The sequence below is a fragment of the Helianthus annuus genome, chromosome 16 (genome assembly GCF_002127325.2).
Source record: "Helianthus annuus cultivar XRQ/B chromosome 16, HanXRQr2.0-SUNRISE, whole genome shotgun sequence".
NCBI lineage: Eukaryota > Viridiplantae > Streptophyta > Magnoliopsida > Asterales > Asteraceae > Helianthus > Helianthus annuus.
Genome location: NC_035448.2, coordinates 166,946,252 through 166,956,434, shown reverse-complemented (window position 1 = coordinate 166,956,434; position 10,183 = coordinate 166,946,252). Strand labels below are relative to the sequence as shown.

General features: G+C 34.2%; 1 long non-coding RNA gene across 1 annotated transcript; it reads right to left on the bottom strand.

Annotated features, from left to right (window-relative positions):
- Positions 1-7,286: 7,286 nt before the first annotated feature.
- On the bottom strand, positions 7,287-9,281 carry LOC110906199. Its single transcript, XR_002573741.2, has 4 exons — positions 8,829-9,281; positions 7,917-8,746; positions 7,759-7,832; positions 7,287-7,684 (listed from the first exon to the last, which is right to left on the bottom strand). It is a non-coding gene; the product is annotated as an uncharacterized LOC110906199 (long non-coding RNA).
- Between the last annotated feature and the right edge of the window lie 902 nt (positions 9,282-10,183).

Here is a 10,183-nt window from a genome sequence, read left to right as displayed (position 1 = left end):
CGTCCCGCCCAAAGAAGAAGATGGTCGGCCGTGATCGTATACGTGCCAACGAAGTTTTGATGAACGATTATTTTGTGGAAAACCCGCTATACAATTCCGAAACGTTTAGAGATCGTTTTCGTTTACCCAAAGAATTATTTTTAAAGATTGTTGGAGACATCGAGGCAAGCGAGGGATGGTTTCAAGAAGGTTACGATGCGAGGGGCAAACCAAGTTTCACGCCGATTCAAAAATGCACGTCCGCCATTCGCCAACTAGCGACAGGTAACCCACCCGATCAATATGATGAATACCTAGCTATGTCTGAAAGAACTTCACGTGAGTGTTTGCAATTTTTTTGCAATGCGGTCATTAAGTTGTATTCTAGCGAGTTTTTACGAAAACCGACGAGCCACGACATCTCTCGTATTTATGCCGCACACGAGGCTAGATGGCATTTTCCCGGGATGCTCGGCAGCATCGATTGTACACATATCGAGTGGAAAAATTGTCCAAGAGAGTTGCGAGGGGCGTATGTGAGGGGGGACATCAAAAGACCAACCATCATACTAGAAGCGGTGGCGTCGAATGATTTATGGATTTGGCATTCGTACTTCGGTGTTCCAGGTTCAAACAACGACATCAATGTGTTGCACACGTCGCCGTTGTTCCAAACCGTAACGGATGGTACCGCACCTTCCTCTCCTTTCTATGTTAACGGTCGACATTACATACGAGGCTTTTATCTTGTGGATGGTATCTACCCGTCTTGGTCTGTTTTTGTGAAAGCTCCCTCATTTCCCGTCGAGGCTAAAGAAAAGGCGTTCAAAAAATTGCAAGAATCGGCAAGAAAAGATGTTGAGAGGGCGTTTGGTGTTTTAAAGGGTAGATGGGGTATACTACACCGACCGGTTCGTTCGATGACCAAGAAAGCAATACATAGCATAGTGTATGCGTGTATCATATTGCACAATATGTTGATCAAACACGACGGACGTGCAATATCCCCGGATTGGGTACCGGATCCTCCTACACAAGTTCAAGTTCCACAAGATATCAATTTACAATTGCGTAACGAAGAAACTCACTTTCGGTTGAGATACGATTTAATCGAACTAGTAGGTTCTCTAGGTTTGGAGTTTCCGGATTCGGACGAGGAGTAGGTTTTTTTTTTTTTTAAATTGTATGTTTCTAGTATGTTAAATTCGATTAGTAGGTTTTTTTTTTTTTTACAAATTGTATGTTTCTAGTATGTGAAATTGAAGTAGTATGTTTTAAAATTAATGAAATTTTTAATTTAGTGTTTTATTTTTATTTTCTAATTTTAAAATGAAAATTAAAAAAATTGGGAGGGAGTGATGGAATTCCATCACTAGTGATTCCACCCCTAGTCCATTTCTATCACTAGTGATGGAAATTGGATTGATGACATGGCATTAGTTGATTGGATAATGGAAGTGATGGAATCCATCACTAGTGATTCCACCCCTAGTCCCCTAACTATAAATGATTTTAAACAAGATGAAAACCATTACGAATCATTTCACTATTCGATTATTATGATTAAATGACTCATATTTAACCACCAACTATCTTATCTTATGTTATGCTATTAGCAATAGTACTAAAGATTTTATTTAACAAAACTCAAAAAACAAAACTATTTTTTCTAGTTAATTACTACATCATTGTACCACACAGTGGCAGAGCTAGCACATTAATTTAAAGGTATCCCAAAAGAAACAAATTTACCGTGCATTCAAAAGACCAGAAAACTTACAAATCAAAGGTCAACACCGGTCAACGATCAACAGTGATGACTTCAGGCTGCGCAGGGACGATTCCAGCGATCATTAGGCTAGCAGGGACGGTTTCAGGCTTTCAGCACTCAGCAGACAACAACCAGCACTTTAGAGTTCAGGCAGCAGGGACGATGTCGATTTCAGAAGCTGTGATTTCTTCGACGTTTGGTTTGCAAATTGCCGCCCATAATCAAAAGGCGTATTTTGTTGTTTTGGGTCTTGGGCTAATCTTTGTTATTTACCAATTGGGTCTCCTTTCAATTCTATTATTATTAATTTGGGCGTATCTAATCATTCGTGCTTAATTATTATACAAGTTTGGGGTTGTAAAATGTTTGGGCTTATAAAAAATTGGGATTTTAGTAATATCAGGTATCCGATATTTTGGTTAGGGATATCCTCGTATTTTTTAGAGTATTCTTTGTATAAAACTGAAAAAATAAATAAAAAATATACTACGAATACGGGGTTGAGTCATAACCCTTGCTACGGCTCCTAATACATTAGTTCCGCCCCTCGTACCACAAACAGCTTAACAAATACTAATGACAGTTTTTGTAGATGGTCCAAAAGTACGACCCCATCTAAAGGGTTTCTTCTGTCAAGTAAATAATTTTTTTACTACTTAAGTTTCATAACGTCCACATTATTTTGACTAATATATAAGCAAAAAAAATACTATCTCTAAAAATGTATATAAAAATGAATATGGGTAATAACAGATTGGGTGGAATTTTACAACACACAAAAAAATGAATTTAAGTGAGAGGCAAATATAATATCAATATCTATATATCTATCTATATATATTCTAAAATTTAGTTATATGTTCTATTTGAAAACCAAAATTTATGATTGTTTTAAATGCATCATCCTATAAAAATCTTATTAATTGCATTTAATTTATATTAAATAAATAAGAGATAAGATAAAAAATAAAATAAAATAATTATATATCAATAATCATTAAAATTAATATCATCAATAACACATTATACTAAATAATATATTATAGATAAAGGTAGATTAGTTCAAAGTTAACTTTGATCTTAATTTGTTTTAATAATTGGTTTAAAGATAATTATTCCAAACTTATGATTATTCCATAAAATGATCTTTGACAAGGTAACCATAAATTTAAATTTCGAAATAACTAATATATTAAAAGTAGCTCAAATATAATTCGTAATAAAAACACAACAATATATTTTCAAAGAAAACATATAATAAAAAAAATAGGTAAAGGGATCCAAATGATATCAAATATTAAGAACTTATCCATGATATTAGTATAGAATTTAATAGATTAAGATAAAATTTAAACCGAAAGATCATAAGTATCATAAAAATATCATTAAATTAAAGTTAAAAAGTAAAGAAAAGAATTATTATTATAATATTAAAATAATAAAAATATATAAAAAAACTATATATATTATTAAAATTTAAAATTACTATTTGTACCGATACCAAACAAGACCGTACCGGTATTTTCGATACCAGTACCGGTTGACACCAAGCTTATCCCACCCCATGATACTAAAAAATCATTAAATTAAAGTTAAACAGTAAAAAAAGGAATTATTATTATAATATTAAAATAATAAAAGTATTAAAATAACTATATATATATATACTAGTCGTTTACCCGCGCGATGCGGCGGGAACATATAACTTAGGTTGGTGAGTTTAGGCCTATACGAGGATGTAGTTTCCGTTGTGGCGTTCGACGACGACGGTGGCAGTGTAGCAGAACGTGAGGGTCGGTTGCGGCCTTCTTCAGCGGCGGAGAAACAGCGGTGTACGGCGATTGGTGGTTTTGTGATGGCGTTTGGTGGTTATTATGTGACGGCCGGTTACCGGCTTCAGAAAAAAACAAAGAAAATTGTGTGAGGCCTTCGGCAGTGGCGAAGCTTGACGTTTTTTATGGGGGGTGGGGGGTGAAAATGTATATACCCAAAACTTTCTAATACGAATACCCTATCATCTAATTGATAAAAAAACAACAAAAAATTAATTTAAATGCCCAAACACCCAAAACCCTTTTGATACTCGCAACAGCTTGATGATGCATTTGATTAGATAAGATTGCGCCACTCATTTCTTTACAGAGAACTATCTTGTTCAAAAAAAAAACAAATGGAATAAACATTAATCATTAAAGTGTACACCAGCACCATTTGGCTACACCTAATCAAAATACATAGACTTATTAAGATATTAGAATTATGTATCGGAAGTTCTTTGTTGCGTCAAACCACAGGTTCAACCTCTGTTCCCTATTACCCTGCATATACCAAACAAACTTGCGATTAGTTTATGCACAGCTATTCATAATCATTTTATCATGAAATAAGGATACCTGAACAAATGTCTCGCTCGACCAATAGTTTCCCTTGATGCATTATGCAAGGTTCGCTCGGTCCAACAACTCAAGCAAATGTTTTCTATGTTTTTTAGGGGGAAAATGGGTGGATCTCTCCACAGGGCATACAAGACACAGGTCATTGGCGGAAGCCCGCCAAATTTAACATATAAAGTTTTTTTATATGTTAAATATGGCGAGCTGCCGCTAATAACCTATGTTTTGTATGCCCTGGGAGAGAAGCACCCATGTTCCCCCTAAAATGCAAAGAAAACATTTGCTTGAGTTGTTGGATAGATTACACAGGCTCAGTTTTTGCATCACAGCCTCAAACACTTTCAGTTCAGATAGATTACACAGGCTCAGTTTTTGCATCACAGCCTCAAAACACTTTTAGTTCAGACAGATTAAGAACACAAGCTCAGCTTATGCATCATAGACTCAACACTTTAAGTTCAGACAGATTAAGAACACAAGCTCAGCTTTTGCATCACAGCCTCAAACACTTTCAGTTCAGACAGATTAAGAACACAAAATCCGGAGTACACAACAAGAGTAATTTGCCACTAAACTTAAACAACCTTTAAAGCATGATGTACACGTGTTTTAAGCACAAGAAACAAATATGTAACCTCACAGGCTCAGCTTATGCATCATAGCCTCAAACACTTTCAGTTCAGACATATTAAGAACACAAGCTCAGCTTATGTTTATAGAGACTGCAGCAAGCAAGCTGTCTTTCAGACAACAGTAAAATGTTGCTTTTACAGCTGTAGACGTAAAAGCAATACGAGAAACAACGCAAGATCCAGATGCAAAGAGTCGATATATTCTGAAATCGAAGTAAAATAGTTGTTAGGTTCATGTTTTGAAAGTAGGATTTAGTTCAAAAGAGATAAACTTACAAGTCTTTAAAGCCCATTGTACAAACCTGTTAAGCACAAGTGTTGAAAACTTGTTTTCCACCTCGTACCCACGCGGATCATATAATGGTTAACTTGACCCGTTTTTAGTTTAATGGATCCTATATAAAGTTTCATTCAATCTATCTATCAACACCTGAAGACTCAGACATGTAATTGAGGAAAGTGTGAACACAACTACGGGTAAAGCCATGGCTGCAACACACGGTTGCAAAGTGAGAACTATGCAACCTGGATATTGCCCCGCCAAGATGCTACTCGGATCTTCTATGTACCCTCAAAATACAATCATCATCACAGTCTATTGTGTTATGTAACCCCGCTTTAAAGCATGATGTACAAGAGTAATTTTCCACTAAACTTAAACAACCTTTAAAGCATGATGTAAAAGTGTTTTAAGCACAAGAAACACATATGTAACCTCACAGGCTCAGCTTATGCATCATAGCCTTAACAGTTTCAGTTCAGACATATTAAGAACACAAGCTCAGCTTATGCATCATAGAGTCGACACTTTCAGTTCAGACAGATTAAGAACACAAGCTCAGCTTTTGCATCACAGCCTCAAACACTTTCAGAATGGACATAGAATGGACAGGTGAAACTACCTGCTTGATCCTCAGACGCAAATCCTGAACCAAAATAAACAAATACTTTATAAAGTTTCACACTTGCACAATCGAATCGAATTCTTGAAACCGTTTAACCGAACTTACTCTTGAGATTAGCAAAAAGATTCTCGTTAACGAATCTTGACGTCTCCGGTCCACCATGTCCCTCATAGACAACATTCAAATAAATATAAATATTAATAAAAAATTTAAATAACATTCAAATAATTTTTTCAACAACTAAACCAGTAACCCTAGTTTGGACTTATCCAACTAAAAAACATTTTTAATGAACTCCCTAACAATCACAGACAAAATATCCAAACCAGTAACCAAAAAAATTAAACCACAGTCAAATAAACCCTAGTAAATAAACAAAAAATTTAAACAAAAAAAATTAACACTGGTTAATAAACAAAAAATTTAAACAAAAAAAATAAACCCTCGTTAACCACAGTCAAATTCTATAAATTTAAACAAAAAATCAAGAACAGATCTACTTACAAAGAACAGATCTACTACAAAGAACAGATCTACAACAAAGAATAGATCTACTACAAAAAATTTAAACAAAAAAAATAAACCCTCGTTAACCACAGTCAAATTCGTTAACCGAGAACAGATCTACTACAAAGAACAGATCTACTACAAATAACAGATCTACTACAAAGAACAGATCTACTACAAAGAACAGATCTACTACAAATAACCCTCGTTAACCCTCGTTAACCACAGTCAAATTCGTTAACCGAGAACAGATCTACTACAAAGAACAGATCTACTACAAATAACAGATCACCACAAGCACCATCGTTGACGAACCCACAACCAAAAGAAAGATCTGAAACATTACCCATTGAAGATTCAAATAACAAAAAAATAAATAAGATATGGTAACAATAAAGAAAGATCTGAAACATTACCCTGAAATAGTGTTGGATCTCTTGAGATAGTGTTGGATCTTGTAAAGCCACCGGGAAAGAAGCCAAAGAAATCGATGTTGTGTCGGATCTGGTGTCGGATCTGGTGTCGGATCTGGTGTCGGATCTGATGTCGTCAACGATGGAGGAGTCGTGGAGGAGCGGTGGAGGAGCGGTGGATGAAATGAAGGTTAGGGTTAGGGTTTGTAGAGAAACGTGGAGTGTCTGGATGGATGAAACGAAATTGTGGATAGATAGATTGAATGAAACTTTATATAGGATCCATTAAACTAAAAACGGGTCAAGTTAACCATTACATGATCCGCGTGGGTACCAGGTGGAAAACAAGTAGATCTGTTATTTGTAGTAGATCTGCTTTATAAAATAGTAAGTATAGATAGATCTGGAAGAATACTTTTAGATCTGTGAATCTGTGATAATACTTTTACAACTGGAAGACTCAGACATGTAATTGAGAGATGAACACAACTACGGGTAAAGCCATGGCTGCAACACACGGTTGCAAAGTGAGAACTATACAACCTGGATATTGCCCCGCCAAGATGCTACTCGGATCTTCTATGTACCCTCAAAATACAATCATCATCACAGTCTATTGTGTTATGTAACCCCGCTTTAAAGCATGATGTACAAGAGTAATTTTCCACTAAACTTAAACAACCTTTAAAGCATGATGTAAAAGTGTTTTAAGCACAAGAAACACATATGTAACCTCACAGGCTTAGCTTATGCATCATAGCCTTAACAGTTTCAGTTCAGACATATTAAGAACACAAGCTCAGCTTATGCATCATAGACTCGACACTTTCAGTTCAGACAGATTAAGAACACAAGCTCAGCTTTTGCATCACAGCCTCAAACACTTTCAGAATGGACATAGAATGGACAGGTGAAACTACCTGCTTGAGAGATCCCTTATCGGGATCATAAAACCGTTCACAGAAAAACACATGATCAACTATGTAAGTGCTGTCCAAAGAGGAAAGGTCATTCTTCCTTCTAACTTCACACTTTCCTCTATTGCTGACACTGAAAACTTATGTGTCTCTTCACTGTAATACACCTGGAAATCCAATTAAAAATTATCATCAAAACACATTCAAGTGAACTAATATTATAAGTGCATTTAAACCCTACCTCTTGAATGTCAGACCGGTTACGCTATATCTTGATAACATTCGCAGACATATCTTGATCCTCAGACGCAAATCCTGAACCAAAATAAACAAATACTTTATAAAGTTTCACACTTGCACAATCGAATCGAATTCTTGAAACCGTTTAACCGAACTTACTCTTGAGATTAGCAAACAGATTCTCGTTAACGAATCTTGACGTCTCCGGTCCACCATGTCCCTCATAGACAACATTCAAATAAATATAAATATTAATAAAAAATTTAAATAACATTCAAATAATTTTTTCAACAACTAAACCAGTAACCCTAGTTTGGACTTATCCAACTAAAAAACATTTTTAATGAACTCCCTAACAATCACAGACAAAATATCCAAACCAGTAACCAAAAAAATTAAACCACAGTCAAATAAACCCTAGTAAATAAACAAAAAATTTAAACAAAAAAAATAAACCCTGGTTAATAAACAAAAAATTTAAACAAAAAAATAAACCCTCGTTAACCACAGTCAAATTCTATAAATTTAAACAAAAAATCAAGAACAGATCTACTTACAAAGAACAGATCTACTACAAACAACAGATCTACTACAAAGAACAGATCTACTACAAAAAATTTAAACAATTAAACAAAAAAATAAACCCTCGTTAACCACAGTCAAATTCTATAAATTTAAACAAAAAATCAAGAACAGGTCTACTTACAAAGAACAGATCTACTACAAAGAACAGATCTACTACAAAGAACAGATCTACCACAAAAAACAGATCTACTACAAATAACAGATCTACTACAAATAACAGATCTACTACAAAGAACAGATCTACTACAAAGAACAGATCTACTACAAATAACCCTCGTTAAACCTCGTTAACCACAGTCAAATTCGTTAACCGAGAACAGATCTACTACAAAGAACAGATCTACTACAAAGAACAGATCTACCACAAGCACCATCGTTGACGAACCCACAACCAAAAGAAAGATCTGAAACATTACCCATTGAAGATTCAAATAACAAAAAAATAAATAAGATATGGTAACAATAAAGAAAGATCTGAAACATTACCCTGAAATAGTGTCGGATCTCTTGAGATAGTGTTGGATCTTGTAAAGCCACCGGGAAAGAAGCCATAGAAATCGATGTTGTGTCGGATCTGGTGTCGGATCTGATGTCTTCAACGATGGAGGAGTTGTGGAGGAGCGGTGGAGGAGCGGTGGAGGAAATGAAGGTTAGGGTTAGGGTTTGTAGAGAAACGTGAGTGTCTGGATGGATGAAACGAAATATGTGGATAGATAGATTGAATGAAACTTTATATAGGATCCATAAACTAAAAACGGGTCAAGGTAACCATTATATGATCCGCGTGGGTACCAGGTGGAAAACAAGTTTTCAACATGGAAAACAAGTTTTCAACACTTGTGCTTAACAGGTGTGTACATTGGGCTTTAAAGACTTGTAAAGTGGCAAAAGACCATTCTATCCTTCTAATATGTTTTATAAAGTAGTATAGATATATATATATATTCTAATATATTATTAACAAGATTTTGGCTAAATTAATTAGATTATTATAAATAATAATAATAATTTACAAATAAAACAACACAATTTGCAACAAAGCAATGCATGAAACACCATATTAACATATAGTACAGTACATTAATGCTAGAACCTAATCTATACTATATTATAAAGCATTTCATAAGGATACCAACCAAATTTAAGTAATTACAATCTTTTATACTTATGGTACAACAACTTAATGATGTTAGTAAGGGGTGAAATGGTCTTTCTACATTAATATTAAAAAATAAAAAAAATAATTATCTATATCTATATCTATCTATCTATACTATATTATAAAGCATTTCATAAGGATACCAACCAAATTTAAGTAATTACAATCTTTTATACTTATGGTACAACAACTTAATGATGTTAGTAAGGGGTGAAATGGTCTTTCTACATTAATATTAAAAAATAAAAAAATAATTAAATGAGAATATAATCACAATTAATTATAATAATACAATAATAATTTCAGTTCTTAAATGCAATTAATAAACGAAACCTATTGGGATAAACCGCAAAAGCACTCCAAAGGTCCAATTTCAATCAATATGTAATAAATTTGACTGATTAAGGAATCTCCTATCGTTGCTATAAATTCATCATTTCACTCAACATCAACTCCTTTGTCTACTATTGTGCGAGTTAGAGTCGAAAAGAAAGAGATAAGAAAGAGATAAGTTGATATGAAATTTATTTATCTTGGTGGAAAGGTGTGTTCTTTTATACCCATTTCAACATTTATTCGAAAAAACTTTGGTTTGTTTCTTAAAATATTCAAATGGGATAACAGTTTTCTTTTACATAATCTATGAGTTTATATTGATGTTTTATTATGTTTTTGGTGATTT